Raw genomic sequence first — 16,898 nt, forward strand, 5'->3', positions numbered from 1 at the left:
TCATATTATATAATTTCACATGTTATTAGGTCTTACCCAGAGAGCACTGGAATGCAGGCTGAGATCCCACTGATCTCAGTGGGCCTCAGATCTCCCTCCTTTGTGAAATAACCTTGGATTCTACCACTCCAGCTCTCACAAGCATCCACACGGGCTTCTCACAAGAGGAAGAAAAGATGAAGTTGAAGCCATCCATGAAAGGTACTGGATTTTTTCCAGATGTGGAGCTGTTTTTAATTAATTTGGAAACATCTGAGGTATTTGTTCATTAAATATGCTTTGCATTTCACACATACACAGAAGAGAGTAAAGAAACCCAAAACTGAAGCCAAAATCGTAACGTCTTTTTTAAAAAGACTCTTGACATCACTTTTAGCAAAATCAGGCTTACAAGAAAATTGCAGTGAGAGCTCTGCAGTAGCACAGCATAGCAGTATTCAAGGCATGTGCTTCCCAAGCCCAGGAAAGCTCACCTTGACCTGGAGGACCCACTGATGCAGAGTTCTCCCACCCTACTCAGCCCTGAAGTTCTCAGTGCAGGATACATCCTGCTGTGCCCCCCATAAAGTCATAGAATCACAGAATCATTAAGGGTTGGAAAAGACCACTAAGATCACCAAGTCCAACTTCAGCCCACCCCCACCATGCCCACTCACCATGGGCCTCAGTGCCACATCTCCACAGTTCCTGAACACCTCCAGGGACAGCTGGACTAGATGATCTTCCAACCTTAATGATCCTACAACAGCGTCTCCTCCTTCTCCCCGGGCAGCCTGTGCCAGTGCCTCACCACTCTAAGATGAAATTTTCCTAATATCCAACCTGAACCTCCCCTGGCACAACTTGAAGCCATTCCCTCTTGCATTATCACCATTACATGGGAGAAGACGCCTATCCTCCCCCTCACCACAGCCTCTTGCCAGGAGGTTGTGGAGAGCAATGAAGTCTCCCCTGAGCCTCCTCTTCTCCAGTCTGAACAATCCCAGTTTCCTCAGCCGCTCCCCACAAGACTTGTGCTCCAGACCCTTCACTGCTTTGCTGCCCTTCTCTGGCAACACTTCAGAGCCTCAATGTCTTTCCTGTACTGTTGCTCATTTCACTGTACAGCTGTAATAAGCAAAAAATTACTTCTTCCCTGAAGCTACCTTCTCTAACATACAAGCTGATGGCAATCCCATCAGTTAAAGACTGAAAAGGATGAAAAAGATTACAGCAAATCATGACCTGGTAGAAGCTCTGAATATGAGCATACGGAAGGTTCAAACAGCTAAGAATGGCAAGAGAGACATTTCTGAGATCTCAAGCCAATGCCTATGGACCACTCACTGCCACTCAACCCCAATTAGAGCAACCTAGAAACGTACCATAGCCATCTAGAGATGCAAGAAGCAAAGAAACAACTCCCAGCCTCCTGCTTTTTGCCACATTCATAGCAGTAAGTTCCACCACGAAACACAAGGGTGAATCTGTGCTCCCACCCAACCCAGGCAGGAGGAGGTTGCATGCAGCAGCACCCACGCAGCTCCCAGCACAGAAAACCAAGGGACTTCCAGCACAAAGAGTAGACATATTTCTGCAATATCTAACTTTGTAACAGATGGCATTTACCCCCGAAGCATGGAGATCCTCGAAGAAGGGCCTCACCAGCCCATACACCCCTCACTGCCACCGCTGGCTGCTCCCAGCATCTGGAGCATCCAAGTTAGCTCGGCCGTTCGGCGCTGCAAAGCGCTCCGTAGGCATCACCCTCCCGCCGCTGACACACTCCGCATTACCATAGCGCAGCTCTCGCCTCCCCTCTAGCGGCGGAGCCATCCGCTGCGCGCTGCCATCGGAGCGGTCCCCGGGCAGAGTCAGCCAACCCCGACCCCACGGCACGCCGAGCGCAGCCGGCAGCAGCGCGGCCCTCCTGCCGCCCCGGGAGCTCCCAGCCGGGCCGGGAGGTGAGCAGAACCTGCAGTCAGCGAGGGGAACCGCAGCTCAGTTCGGAAAGAAATGACTGCTTCTCAGACACCTGAAAGATTCGGGTATTTTGTGGCAAAGATACACTCCAACTTTGCTTGACCAAAGGGAAAGTTACATATCTGATAGCTATGGTTGAGGGTCAAAATCAATCTAGTGATCACCAGGCAAGCCAACGTCTCAGTGATCTGCAATCAATTTCACCACGCGCTGCGCTGCATGTGATGCTCTCTCCCATTCCGACAACAGCACACAAAGATAAAAAACCTAAAAAACTTCACGTTTCTTCACAAGCACTCAAGTTTCCTTCCTTTGGTTGCCAGTGCTAAAATATGCTAACAGCATTAAGGCAAAGGGACGACTTGCAGAGCTCACAATCTGTATTCAGCATAATTAGCAGATGCCAATTTAACTTATTACTGCTTCTTCCCTTCCATATTATAAAAAGGATGTCAATGAGAACCTGTTATCTAAATGCATGTTTTCTCAGCGCTGATATAAAGCAACAATCATGGGAAAATACAGTCCCAGAGTATGGTTAGGAAATAGCTGACTTGGAAATGACATTATAAACAGCTACAGTAGAGACAGAAATTAATGCCTTCAGACAGGACTTCTCTCTCCTCCTCCATACTTTGGATTTTTAGACTGTTTTGAAGCCAAACCAGTTACATGTCTGGTGGCATTCCTGGTGAGTCGATAAGCAATACAGCACTCAAGGTAAGGCAGTGTTAGCAAAGGAGGCTGCTCAGCCGTCTCCACTGCTGTTCATTTTAAAGTACGAGAAACAAACACCCTTAACGTGCATTTCCTCGGCAGAGTACCAACAGCCAGCGAGTCAGACAGAAGGCAAACACCTAAGAAAGAAACCAAAGTCTTCCAAACGAGCCTCTCCCAAAATGGCCAGTAATGCACAGTGTCACAGCTGAGGGGGCAGTTACCGAGCGCACTTCCCCTGCCTGCCAGCCTAAAACACATTTCATAAAACAAAGCCCTCTTGAACTAAGAGGCTGCAGCACACACACATGCAGAAAAGCAGCGCACGCCAACGGTAGGGATGATGGTTTCTAACACATAAAAGATATAAAAATGCAGTCTGGGCATCATTTGCTGCTACTTCTGCCGGGTGAAGTTGCCCTCCCACCAACGTTTCTGCACATTACAGTGCAGCGCAAAAAAAATATTTCAGTCAACTCTTTCCTGACTCTCAGGGCTGAGCAGAAGAGCCTTGTAAGGCTATGCTCCTCTGCAGCTTTACTCCATTTCTGCTCTAACTTCATTTGTTACGCTGAGCAGAAAGTGTAAACTTCACTCCTCGCAAGAACTAAGGAAAAAAATACTATTTCAGGCTGTGTGTAAAGCAGAGAACAGAACCGCAGCACACATACCCCCAATTAAACTGGTCTCTGTGGAAACTAATAACTTTCCACAGTGTGCACTGTAATCCAAGTAATAATTTTAAACAGGCATAAGCTGCAGCGTGCTGAACTAAGGCATTCTTACCTTGCAAAGAGTGCTTGAAGACGTTTAGTTACAGTAAAGGAGAAGAATGTGCACACTGCCAGGCATTCCCATGTATGAGGGGACATGCCTTGCCCCACACATGCGCGCGCGCACCAGCGCTGTGTGTGCTTCTAGGTGGGGAAAGGAGCAGCGAAGATGAGCAGCGGTGATAATGTCCCAGCCTTATGGCTCTATTAGGGACAGTCAGGCGGGAAGAAGCATTTCAGGTGAAAAAGGGGAAAAAAAAATCCCCCCCAAAAAGATGATTTTTTTTTCCTCTGGATGTCAGGAGCTTTACAGCTCTTTGGATAAACCGTATGTAATACCTTAACGCAGAAATCCTTCTAGCCCGCCTCCCTCACCAGCCAATTAGTTGCACATGTCAAATGACACCGCACAAACAATGCACAAAGACTTAGCAAGAAAAACCAAAAATTAAAGAATCCCTTACCTTTTAGTCAGAATAAGTGACAGATAACAGGCACAAGAAACTCAGTTGGCACAGTTGCTGTACATATTTCTCTGCGGACTGCTCCTTAGTGGTCCCAAAAGCACTGAACATAAAAAAACTCCAGCCTGCCTGCTTCATTCTTCAGCAACAGAGATACATGCTGTCACGGTAACAAGAAAAAGCAAAAAGAACTACAGATCTTAGGGTTTAAAAGCCTTTGTGCTTACAGGGAAGAAAAAGAGGGAGTGAGGGAAAGAAGGAACAGAGCAAACACTTTTTGCAAGAGAAATCTGGTCCTGGCTACAGAACTAACCACGGCACAGAATCGTGCAGTTTGAATTTCCCTGTTTGCAAGCTCCTTGGGAAAAAAAAAATCAGTCTTTAGGAGGAAAAAAAAAATTCAAATGCATGGATTGGGGGAAGGGAGAGAGGAGGAGGAGGAGGAGGAGGAGGAGGAGGAGGAGGAGGGTACTGCTCCTATGTGACATACATATGGAATGAGCATTAGAACAATGCTGACAGGACAGCTAAGCAACTGCACTCTGGGGCAGCAGTTTTCAAAGCAGAGCTTTTACAGCTTTGCAGAAAGGAGAAGAAAAATAATAAAATAAAATAATAATAATAAAAAAAAGCTCTGCAAAGTGGGGGGGGGGGGGGAAACAGAAAGAAAAAGGAAGAAAAATAATGGAAGAGAGCTGTTAATTCCAGATGAATTGCCCGACGAGGGGAAAAAAAAAAGAAATAAAATGAGTTGCCTAATTTCTGAGAGGGGGGCGGGTGGGAAATGCCACGACTGCTTTGCAGCGCAGGCAGCAGAAGCCCTGTGTCTGTGCACTTACATCTCATGCGGCGCGCAGCGGGTCCCCTCCTCCCCACGCCTCCCTCCGCCTCCTGCCTAGGAAGCTCTTGGTCCCATGGGCAGGGATTCCAGTGGACCCAATTAACACCGTACTTCGCAGGCTCCTCGGTATGATCGATATTAAATAAGCTGAGTTTTAGCAGCGCTGAGAAAGAAAGCTGCCGTGTAATTGGTGGCTGATGGAGGCAGCGGGATTTGGGTGGGTTTTTTTCCTACTTCCCCACTCCCCAGATCTCAAAACGATCCAAGGTAGGGAGGGGGGAAATCAAACGAGTACGTGCCAGCACCAGTGCCACAAGCTGCATCAGATATTTGTTAGAAACTTGATAGAAGCAGAACATCAGTTGCTCATTTCACTAGCTTCGCCAGTACTTTATTAAAGTGGATTTACAAATCAATGGAAGGAATCCAAAGGTTCACAAACGCGTTCTTTCATCAGGCCGGCCGCCTGGCCCTACAGGAAGTTTGCTGAAGGGGTCTGGGGGCTGTTTTGCCAGCACACTTGTTTTAAATGGGCTCCCAACAACACGACTGGTTTGGTTTGGTGAAAGAAATGCAGTAAGAGGTTTGCTGCTGGAAGGGAATGCAGCCTAGTGTGTTTACTGCCTCATTCCCACAGCACGTGCTGCAGGCACCCTACAAATTGCAAATTATTTTAATCTGAAGGGGAAAGTGGTTGGGAGGCAGTAACCTTCTTTGGTCATGTTTTCCCTGATCTATCAATCAGAGATTGCCATGTAAAAACAATCTACTACAGGCTCTCTCTATAGAGGAAACGCAATTACTAGCATTAACTCTTGCCATCGCAAATTAATACAATACAGTCCACAACTGATACAGCCTGCCTGCAAGCCATTAATCTAAGAATGAATGGCTTGTTTGCCTAAATCCAACCTGTCTGAAATTCTCAGGTCAAAATGTCCCTTTCCAGATTCCTACTTGTTTGGGAGACGAAAAGAAAAGCTTTTTGTTTTTTTTTTGTGCTGGGGCCAGGACAAATTCAAGCTAACAACACCCAGTGGTGAATCTGCTTAAATTCAGCATTTCTCTACCAGCAGTTGCTTTTGCATGTTTTTGTTTCTAGGGTGGTCATAATCCTCAAACCAAGCCTAATAAATAGCACTGAGCAACAGCCTTGAGTGAGAAGCTGGGCTGACCAGTGACTTGTATCCATCTTGTTAAATTAAAGTGAGATTGCATTTCCATACGAGTAAGATCAATTAAAAATACTCATAAAACCATGCTACCAAAGGCAGTGAAGAGTTAAATTAATTAACTCAAAAAGCCTCCAATTAAATAATGTTAAGGTTATTGCTTCTAGCTAAGGGAGGAAAAAACAAAAAACAAGAGCAGGACAAAATCCTGATAGTGACTACTGGTAGCCACTCCGTGTGCCACACTGTTTGACAAACTCTTCATGATTCTTAGTAAGATGTTCCTCACAGGGAGCGGAGGGGCAGCGCTGAGCTCTGCTCTGTGTGACAGCGACAGGGCCCGAGGGAATGGCATGGAGCTGTCGGGAGGGGCAGCTGGGAGTGAGGGAAAGGGTCTGCACCAGAGGGTGGTGGGCATGGAACAGCTGCCCAGGGCAGTGGGCACGGCCCCGAGCTCAAGGAGCGTTTGGACAGTACTCTGACATGTGAGATTTGGATTTTGGATGGTACTACGTGGAGCCAGGAGTTGGACTGATGATCCTTGTGGGTCCCTTCCAACTCAGGATGTTCTGTGATTCTATGATCCCATGAGGCATGGAGAAGACCCAAAAGAGCACCAGTAAATTCCTTACGCACACTAAGTCAGTGCTTTTTGAGCTACAGTAACTCCACGCTCCTGTACACTTGAGGAAGATGCTATAATTTTACATTTATTGACTTCACAAGTTTAATCTAGCTGACGTAGGGATTCTGGTGCAAGAAGGGTGTGGAAGGAAATATCCCCAAGTAACACAGCACTGAGCAGGGCAGCGCTGGGTCAGAATCTAAAGGAGGGGAAACATCCGCAGGACATCACAGAAAATGCTGCAGATCCTCATTCTTCACAGCTGATATTGACCCAGCACTGCAGAGCAGCAAACATGGTACAGAAGATGATGGATTTGAAATGATCACTGGTAACACCAACCTGACTGTCCAGAGTCTGCACAACTACATTCCCCTTCAGTCTCTTACCCTAAATTAGGAGACAGTGTGAAACGGTTCTGAGTGACCCCAAAGCAACTTCAGTCCTGTGTAGAATGCCTCTCATCACAACAGGACCAAAGGTAGGGGAAGCTCATCCCAGCAATTTATCTTCACAGAAAAACAGTGCAATAAGAACATAATCCACTGAATACATCCAGGCTGAAGACGTCCAGTGGGTAGCTGCATTTTGGGAAAGGCTGATGTTTACAGCTGCAGAGGGGTTCATAAGTGCTTTTGGAACCCATAAGCGATCCATCAGTCGATCTGTCATCTCAACGCTCCTAGGCACCAGGAAAGTCTTATTATCTCCATTTTAGAGATGATGATTTGAACACTGAAAGCCTAAACTGCCTCCCCAAGGAGATGCAAGAAGTGCTGGAGAATAGCACAGAACTGATTCCAGGCTTTTCAAGTCCTTTAACTGCAAAGACAGTTCTTGTTTCAAACACAAGCAACTAAATGTGACATATTTTGAAAGTCAAACGATTTGTTCCTTTAAAAAATATCACTGTCATCCTAGTCTACACTTAGATATAAGCCAAAGCACAGTCTATGGTATTTAAGGAGTTTCTGTACTATTTAAAAATATGCATGTGTGTATGCTGATAGGTTTTATTCCAAACAAACAAAAAAAAATCATGATCCACTTTACTAGAAAATAAGTCAAATATCATTCCATGATTAGAATCACGGTCCCATTTTGGTAGCATGTTTCAAGCCAGTGGAGAATTGCACAGAAGGATAACTCACAGGTGTGAAGTAAACCCAACAGGAAACATGTCTCAAAATAATAATACTTCTTTCTCAAAATAAGTATGAGACCACATTACTGGCTAAGATGTGGTAAAGATAAGACTTGTGAGTGGCACAGCGCAGGCCCCGGCTCCCTGCTCCCAGCACAGGAGGCCATGCTGGTGCTGCTGGTGTTACTGGAGTTGGGAGTAGACCATGAGCCTCTCCCAGCACACAGCCCCACCACAGCTGCCATCCAGCAGCCTCCAATGACAGCAAAATGATGAGCCACAGGGCAGCTTAATAGAATTTGGAGGAAGAATGTGTCTTTTTCTCAGAATTTGTTTTTATCTAATTGAAAGCCAAAGCTACAAGAGGTGTAAAGAGTATTTAATGGAAGTCCAAGCCAGAAAGATCTAGCAAAGAAAAAGAGCCATTACCAGAAGAAAAAGAAGTCAGTATTTACTGCTCAAGGGCAGAAACTAATGACTGTTAATGGGGCTGTACCATAGGACCCAGAGCAAAAGCAATAAAGATTTTCCTCTTTCCTCTATCGAAATCTATATGAAGTGTCAGCATTTACAACACTCTTTGGAGAAGTACAATCTAGCCGGATGCTGCTCAAGAACCTGTGACAGAAATTGCAAACATAGGAGATTAGCTATGTAAAGATACACGGTGTAAAACAATTTGTAACAGCTTATCCACTTTATTACAAGTATCGTCAACTCTGTCCATTATCCAAACCTTCTAATTCAGCTGCTCCTGCTCTCAAAGACTGCAGCCTTTGGCAATATTTAAAGTTGCTTACGTTTTCTTTTTCATATACTCATTTGGATTATTAAAAAGCAAATAAATGAGTAGGCTTCTCTTTCTTCCTTTAATATTTGATTTCGTATAGAATGACAAACACCAAAAATTAAAAAAGAAAAAAAAAATGTAACTAAATAAACCATAGCTTCAAAACATTGGTGCTCAGAGACAATAGTGAATACATGGAGATGTGGTCTTTGTCCAACAGTGTGAAAAAATGTCAGTGGATATTTAAAATATTTACCAAATGACTGGGAGGTGTATCAGGTTGCAGAGATTGGATTACACACACTTTCAAGAGATGATGATTCATTTTAATCTACATCAGCAGGCTTCGACGTTTGCTTTGTTCTTTTTAATTTCTAATTACATTTTACTACTGGAATAAACAGTGAACACAAAAAGGCAGAAAAAAATAAAATAAAATAAAATAAAGGAAAAACAACCATTTAAGGCACTTAACATCAGAGAAGGTTAGTCAGATAATTAGGATTTACAACTATACAATAAACCATGGTGAGGTTCAGCTGACTAATGCTCTGCCCTATTATGTGGTGAATACCAATGATAAAAGGGCAATTTCCCATCTGAAAACAGGGTTTCAGAGACTTGCAGCTGTTAGGTAGAAGGGCCTGGTTAGTGCCTTCTCAATGGCATCTGTCACGGAGGCCCAGCAATCCTGAATGGAGCCATGGCACCCATTCCACCTGCTCCTGCAGGGGACCCAACAGAGAGCCCGGGTCATACAGCATCCCAGCGGCCTCCATGGTGACCACATCACCACCCAGGCAAGCTCGGTTAAAGCTAGTGGGACACTCACACTGCAAATACAGGGGAGGAAGGAGCTCCTTCCTTTTGGAACGAACTGAAAGAAAAGAACTGCTGGAAGAAATTCCTACTCCTAGCTTTGAGTGTCTTGTGGTTCTCAAGGCAGGCAGTGCAGGGCTCCTGCATGTCCAGCCCTGGACAATTTCATGGTCAGCAGGATGCAGTCCATCCCGCTGCATGTTTATGGTTACATGACACACATCCCACCCTTGGTACTGCTTAAAGATACAGGGTAATGTTCATGGGAAGCAATAACAGCTCTCCTTAAACTTCTTTTCTATCCACCTTTCCCTGTAAAGAGTTACTGAGCTTCAGTTCCTCCTCTACAGCAAGGAAACCTTCCCCCACTGCTCTGGCAATAGGGCAGCTTTAGGATGAAGCTGTCTCAGATGCAGACAGAAGGGCATCCTAACACACAGCCAGAAGAGCCCTTACTCGGTCAGGACACATCAGCGCCTCCCTGCTGGAAAACCACCAATGTGGGTCCAGATACTGGAATGGGAAAATAAGTATGAATAAAAGCATTATAAGTACCTAAGTAAATTGCTATGTAGGGATCTGGTATCCCACAGGAAAAAAAGAGAAAAAAAAAAAAAACACAACATATGATGATATGGCTCCACAGCTAATTTTGGTTACTGCTCCAGCAGGCCTTTCTATAGGATGCCGACATATAACGTGGAATGTATTTTGTGTCACTTTGCTTGAGTATATACCTCCAACACATGCTAATAACAGTTTGAATGTAAAACCTTGCCACGTCACAGCTGCTCACATCTATTACTTCTGAAGACAGAAAGTAACTGCTAAGCATCATTCTTCAGAAATGGAGAGAGAATGTGGGAAAAGAGATGGATGGATTTGGCAAGAGATTGCAAATGCCTAGGATTTCTGTCTCCTGCTCACGGCAAGCTTGCATACTTTATTCCTTCTCCAGTTTTATTTTAGCACCAACTTCTCTGAGTGCCTTTTGCAAGCCAGCTCAGCCCAGCATGAAGTGTGCTGGCACATTCCACCACCGCAACCCCATCACTGTGGTCAAGCAGTCAAAATCCTCATCAGCTCACATTTTCAGATTGTATGTTCCATCAGAGTAGTTGAAAGCACTCCTCCTATATGTGGATGCCTCCTTGAGAGCCTTCACATGGATGGTACAGCTTGCAGGAGGACTCTGAGCACACCAGAAGGTGAGGGCTTCCCATACCACCAAGCTCAGCTCCTAAATTTCAAGGGGCATCTTTGGAGGTCACTGGTCAACCTGTAGCTCAAGTGTATTAGTTGCAGACTGAACAGGAAAAAGGACAAATCTCTCTGCTGAAGCCTTGTTTTCCACTGTTCTGGCATCACTTTTTGAATTAAATTCCTTTTTTTTTTCTTTTCAGACAAATACTTCATCTGTGATTTGCCTACAGACGCCTCAGTAACCTCTTATAGAGTAAGGCTGAGAAAATATATAGACACTGCTTTGAAAGACTGCCCCTTTCTAGCAGGATTCCAGCATGGCCAGACTGAGGGACCTTCTATTAGGTAAATTTTATTAGTGTAATTGCCTTATGGTTTCGACAGTTTCTGTCATCTTCAGAACAGATGTTCTCCAAGTTCTGGCCTATTTGCTAAATGGTATCAGGTGACAATTCCCATCCGCTTTGTGGAGGACTCCCAGAGTGAACTGAATGGATATTTAAAGAGACTTGCGCTTAGGACTACGCCTTCAGTTGCCATGACTGCTGGAGGCTAAACCTGGCAGGGCTGATGTCTTTATCTGGGCCCTGAAGGCTGAGGATGCTCCACAAACAGACATCAAGGCTGGAGGTCCTGGCACAGGGAGCTGGAAGGGAGCAGGCGATAAAACACAGCACCCAGTTATTATATGGTAACTGGGATGTTCTCATCATGGTGCAGCGGTGGGAGGGAGGAACTGCCCAGTAACGGGAGAAGAAAACAAAGACTCAAGCACTTTCCTTCAAATTGATTTCAATGGAGATGACTGCAAGTTTGGCACAATAGCAGACAAGTATCTCCATCAAAGGCATGAAACCAAAAGCCATGAGAATCCGTTATCATTAGACAATCCTACTTATATTGTTATGATATCATTCTAAGAAGGGATGGAAAACTACGGCTTAATACATTTCCTTAGCACTACTTTACCTCCCTAAACTGCCACTAGGAAGAGTGGATAACAGAAAGGAGAAGGATAAATTTATGTTGCACTTGCTGCTCCTTAGGAAAGACTGTTGCTGTTGTCATAAGCCATTCTGAACCCATCGTTCATCAACAAGCAGGAGGCCACAAGCTGGGCTGGGACAGGCACTACAAGACAGCTTCAAGGAGCTGCTCCATTTCCACTATGTGTGGCATGGCTTGAGTGTGCCTGGGCTCAATAGGCTCTACTCAACAATTCAGGTTTGGACTGCTATTAGAGCACAGAGCAAGACCTTATGGTTTCTTAGCATCGTACTGCTCTTTTTCCCCAGAAGAAAAACTACACAGAGCAAAAGGTCACTAATTGTACCTGCAGCCAGCTTACATCTCATCTGAAGACCCACTGAAAATAAAGCAATAAGAAGAACTGCTGCCAACAGTATCTAGCAGTACACAACCACGTGGGCAGACTCACTTTATAGAAAGCACAGAACTCAGTTTGTTTCTACCCTATGTGCTACATGAGTAATTCAGTCTATGGATGTCCCTAGAAGAGGCAGTGGGGAAGCCATCCTCTCAGGGTAGGTAAGTGCTTGACTTCTGTGTATTTTTATGTGTTTGTCAAACACTTAGACGCTACATGCACTTAGAAAGTTTTAAATAAATAAAATGCATCGGAGTTGTTTAGTGCAAAAGGCGCTGTACCAATGCACCTTAACCACCTCCAGTGGAAATTATAACAGGATATGGGCATAGTAAGTGCAGTCAAAAAAAAAAAAAGCCTAATAAAAATAGGGTAGCAGGGTGAGAGAAGAAGAAATTTAAGACTGACAGCATTGCTGCCTGAAAGAAATCAGGACAGCAGATCTGAGAATAGCTCAGATCATAAGATAGAAAGGGAGCAAAAGCACTTCCCGTTTTACTACGACTGGGCCTGCTTACATTTCATTACAGGCAATCCAGGATAGGCAGTTGTGTAATCAAGAGCCAGACGGCTTTACTCATTTATAATTAATTCAGAGTACTTTGAAAGTGAGCTTAGAAAACAGCCAAGTGTTTCCCTTTAAGGGAACCTCTCATAATGCTTCTGCAGGGCACCGCAAGCAGAGCAGTTGTTCAGCTGAAGACAAAAGGTTTTCTTCTGACATAAATGAATAAAATGTTACCACAGGCAGTGAAGCAGAGAGCATGGCCCATCTTGGAGGAAGGCTCTAATCCAAACACTGGAGTTTTACAGTGAGAAACACCATTCTGGACATTTTTATACCATTTTAAGGGTCGAGAGAAGTCTCAAGACATTATAGACAGAGATGGAGACAACTCATTCTTCTATTTATTGTATACAGACAACTGCTCCCTTATAAGCACTGATGCTAAGCCAAGCACAGTTTTTGGCTACAAAACCACAACCTCCCTTTGCATCTACTCACTACACTTGCCAGGAGAGTAGGTGTTAAAATTCTTTATGGTTGCATTGGCCCCATACCGTCGCCATTCTCCCAAACCATCCCACTGTGAATTGCCTCGACAGCACTGCCCTGCATCCCATAACTGCTCATTTGTTTGGATCCTCAGGTATTCATTAGCTGTCCTGTGCCCACACAAATAATTCAGAACATTAAATGCTGCCTTCCGTTTTGCGTGGTTGCTAATTTATCTACACTTTGCTTTTCGTCTGTAATTCACAATGACATTAATGGAGAGACAAATATGTGCGTAACAGAACAGAGGCAGACCAAAATAAATGAGAAAAAATGTGGCCACCAGAAACCAATTATACATTCAAAACTGCATAGTGGAAACCACCAGAGTGTTGAAATCAAGTGAAGAGGAAAATGGACCAAAAACACACTTGGGGTGGGGGAAGAAGGAGGGTGCAGAGATTCAATCAGTCTCAGACTCATGGAAAAGAATATAAATATTCAGACATGAACAGACCTCTTAAAATACAGTTGCAGAGTTTGCTGGCAGATGGACAAACATACAATAAGCTCACCAATGTGGAGCCATATCAGGTAAGTCAGACATGAAATTGGCAGGCAACATGTGCAAGATGTGTCTTGTAAGAGCAAAATGTGTTCACCTCCAAATACAAAGATGAATTCTCCAAGATAATTTGAGGTTGCTCTGTAAGAGAAATAAACACTAAATGTTTAAAGCCGTTCACCTAAATGCTATCACTTGGAGTACATGGTGGTTTTGTTTCCATCAGCATTCTTCTCACTACAACAAAACCCAAAGTCTTTAAAGAGAAGTACTCCAACAGTCCTGCTACTTTGAAAGCTGAACATCTGCCCATATGGCCCTGAAAGAGTTAAGTGCTTCAGAGCTCAGATATTCTCCTTCCTATGTCTCACCATAAGCACCAGAAGATTTATGTGCAATGAATTCCCAATTACAGATCTCCACCAGCTGGGCTGTCAATCAACCTGCCTATCCATTGCATGTCTTCACCTTCCTATGTTCTCACTGCACTTAGAGGCTCTCCCTCTCCCCCTACAAGCACACACAAAGGCATGTCATCCCCACATTCCTATCAACAGGAGTAGGTTAAATGTTGCTTTAGATTTGTTTCTCCAGTTCAAGACAGACATTACTGTCTCGCCACAGCATCCAGGAGAACTACTGCAGCGATGAATCTGATACAGCAAACCTATTTTAAAAGCATAATGACATTTCCTCCAAGGCTTTTCCCATTAGCAGCCATTGGCAAGGAATGCAGAGTATGAAGGAAATCTGGGAGGAAAGCCCTTGGATTAGGACACAAAATCCTCCCACACTGGTACCAAAAGTCCAGATGCAAGGTTTAAAGAGGAAAGAAAATCCACCGCCCTATAGAAGTCATTCATTATGTTTTTGCCAGGTGAAAAAAGTGTGCAGATATGGCAACTCTGAGATATCCAGAAAGGTCCTCAGATTCACCTGAAAGAGGTATTACATCCCAGTGATTACAAAGTCACGTCCTGAGTCTCACCTGCTTTTTGCTCAGCAGACATAAAGAGCTCATGGAAACAGGTGCTCTGCTCAGGGTCACCATCCATCCCATTTTAATGGATTATCCTTTACTTCATCAGTGCTCCGTGTCACTCTCAGCCCCACACATCCTTTACTCAATTTCTCAGCCATGTGACTAAGGGAAACGCTGAATCAATAAACCTTTGCAGAGCAACGCTAAGCAATATAACCAGTGATTAAACCTTGTTTTCAGCATAGAATTCAACCAGGAGAAACATAATTTAGAAAAGCTAACCACAACGCTCTGAAAAAATATTTTCCTCTCCTGTTTGCTAAGATCTCACTAAGCCATAGCCCTGAACTGGGAAAAAAACAACCAACAGACATGGCATCATCCTTGAGACTTCACCTGTTACAACACGATATTACCCCAGGCTGTTGTTTTTGCACCTGCATCTCACTTCCTAACCTCAGTTACAGAGAAGATGATTCTTGAAAGGTTAATTAGCAGCTATATAAACAGAAAATCCTTGCTGTGTATTGGAGTGAACGTGTTCTACTGTAAGGGCTGAGTTCTGTGCAAAGGGCAGGGTTTAGAGATGCAGTTACCAAGTCAGGTGCTCCAGCAGGACCCGCAAGGTGGCTTTTTCCTTCAGAGGCCTTATCAGAGCTCTCTGGAAATTTTCACCCAGCCTCGACTGCCTATAAATAGAGAAGTGCAGCCCCCGGGGGCTGCACAGCTCGGTGCTGCTGGTTGCTTCGAGTTGCTAAGGAGATGGCAGAGCAAAGGCTTGCAAACCGTGTGGGGAAAGCGGCACTGCACTGGGATTGGGCCCCAAGCCAGGTAGGTGTCCTCCAGATCAGAAACCTCCCTTGGAAAATGAAAAATGAACATTTGGATGGAGATTCCCTTCAGTTTACGGAAAGACTGAAAAATGAGTCTGAGAGATGCCAGGCACAGGGAACGACAGGACAGACATCCCCACCGAGAGACTCCTGGATAATTGTTACAAACCACCAACCGTCTGCGTTCTTGCAGCATCCCCATTTCCTGAATGCAGACCTGCATTCTTTATCGCGGAGGAAAGTAATTATAGTTTATACTACACAGCACCATCCCAAAGCAAAAGGAATCTCTGAATCCTTTTAAGTCACTTCTGTGCAGACTTTATAAACATGACTGATATGCAAAAAGTCAAGCTTTGAACTGCAGTGCTGGAATAAACTCCCTAAAGGAACCGAGACCAGGATGCTTCTATGCAATCTCTTTCACATCTGAACATGCACCCAATTCATTTATCTCAGGCTAGATGCTGCCTGAATGGAGACGGAGTCTGCTCGAGACAGGGAAGGAAAACAAGGGTCATCATGAATTAAGGTTATATGTAGATGCAACTGTCTACCTCCTCTGGTCAAATTACATCCCTAAGTAGATGATGACACGCAATGTCTGTGATGGTAGCAAACATCAGCCAGACTGAGAGCACAGTCTGACAAGAGGAGGTTCTGCATTTCCAGTTTGAATGGAGATGTGATTTTACAGGGATATACAAGGCTTGCTTAAAGTTTACGTGGGAGCAACTTCACAATTGCTCCTGGTGGACTGGAAAACAGCCTGAAGATAAACATATCTATAAATCAATGAAATTCTGCAGTACTTTCTAAGAACAAAACCCACAGGAAAACAACAACAACAAAAAGGCGTAGGAATCCCTCAAAGAAAGATAGATTCAAATAGAAAAAAAAGCCAAGGTAGTTCCTACAGACAGAAGCTGAAAAGCAGTTCCTACAAGCAGAAATGGCCCCTGCTCTTATCCAGTTTCTCACCCAGATTACATGCTTGCGGTAGAAAATTAAATGCTTTTGTTTTCCAAGACTCACCCACAGCTTAAAATGATACATCTTAGCAGAACAAAGGCAGTCCCTCCTGCCAGCATTGTATTAGCTCATCTCTCATTGAAAAACAAAGAGCGAGCAGAAAAAGGTGCATTTTTCTCTGTGGCCAAGGATGTTCCAAGCCACAGAAGTATCAAAGCGCATCCATAGCTGACAATTGCTTAGTGTTACACAGGTGAAAGAGAAAACTACTTTTTTTTTTTCTATTCCCCAAGACAGCAATGAAACCACATTAGGAATATTTGAGAGAAAATAGCACAGAGAACAAGCGAGTGATCTGAACGTTCTGCCTTCCATCTTCCATAGACGATAACGCTCACACTAACTCGCTGGCGACAAATCAACAAAAAAAGGAAGAGCATACGATCACAGATTATCTCCCAATGCACGTATTTCTTAATATAGGAAAGTGTATGATGGATCTGCCACCATCTGATCTTGATTGTTGTAAAACCAGTCATTCTCCCTTCATCTGCCAGAAGAGTGTCGGAGTGATGGGGGGTATTTCTGGCAGCCTTACGGACGCAGAAGTGCTGAGGCATATTCCCAGAGGACAGCTGAAAGTTTCTTAGTG

At 44.3% G+C, this 16,898-nt stretch overlaps 1 protein-coding gene across 19 annotated transcripts in view; it reads right to left on the reverse strand.

Annotated features, from left to right (window-relative positions):
- The window catches only part of FAT3 (FAT atypical cadherin 3), a 420,810-nt gene that overhangs the window by 349,307 nt on the left and 54,605 nt on the right, over window positions 1–16,898 (reverse strand). The window contains exons 1-2 of one of the 19 annotated variants that reach the window (XM_040703588.2): window positions 4,756–4,790; window positions 3,917–4,076 (exon numbers count right to left, since the gene is read on the reverse strand). The exons of 14 other annotated variants lie outside the window; for them this stretch is intronic. The gene's annotated coding sequence lies outside the window, so the exon portion shown is untranslated. Of the gene's footprint in view, window positions 1–1,608; window positions 1,779–3,465; window positions 3,776–3,916; window positions 4,817–16,898 lie in introns of those variants that run through there. 4 more of the 19 variants (XM_015279835.4, XM_040703620.2, XM_040703741.2 and 1 more) reach the window with 4 other exon arrangements.

The sequence above is a fragment of the Gallus gallus genome, chromosome 1 (assembly GCF_016699485.2).
Source record: "Gallus gallus isolate bGalGal1 chromosome 1, bGalGal1.mat.broiler.GRCg7b, whole genome shotgun sequence".
NCBI lineage: Eukaryota > Metazoa > Chordata > Aves > Galliformes > Phasianidae > Gallus > Gallus gallus.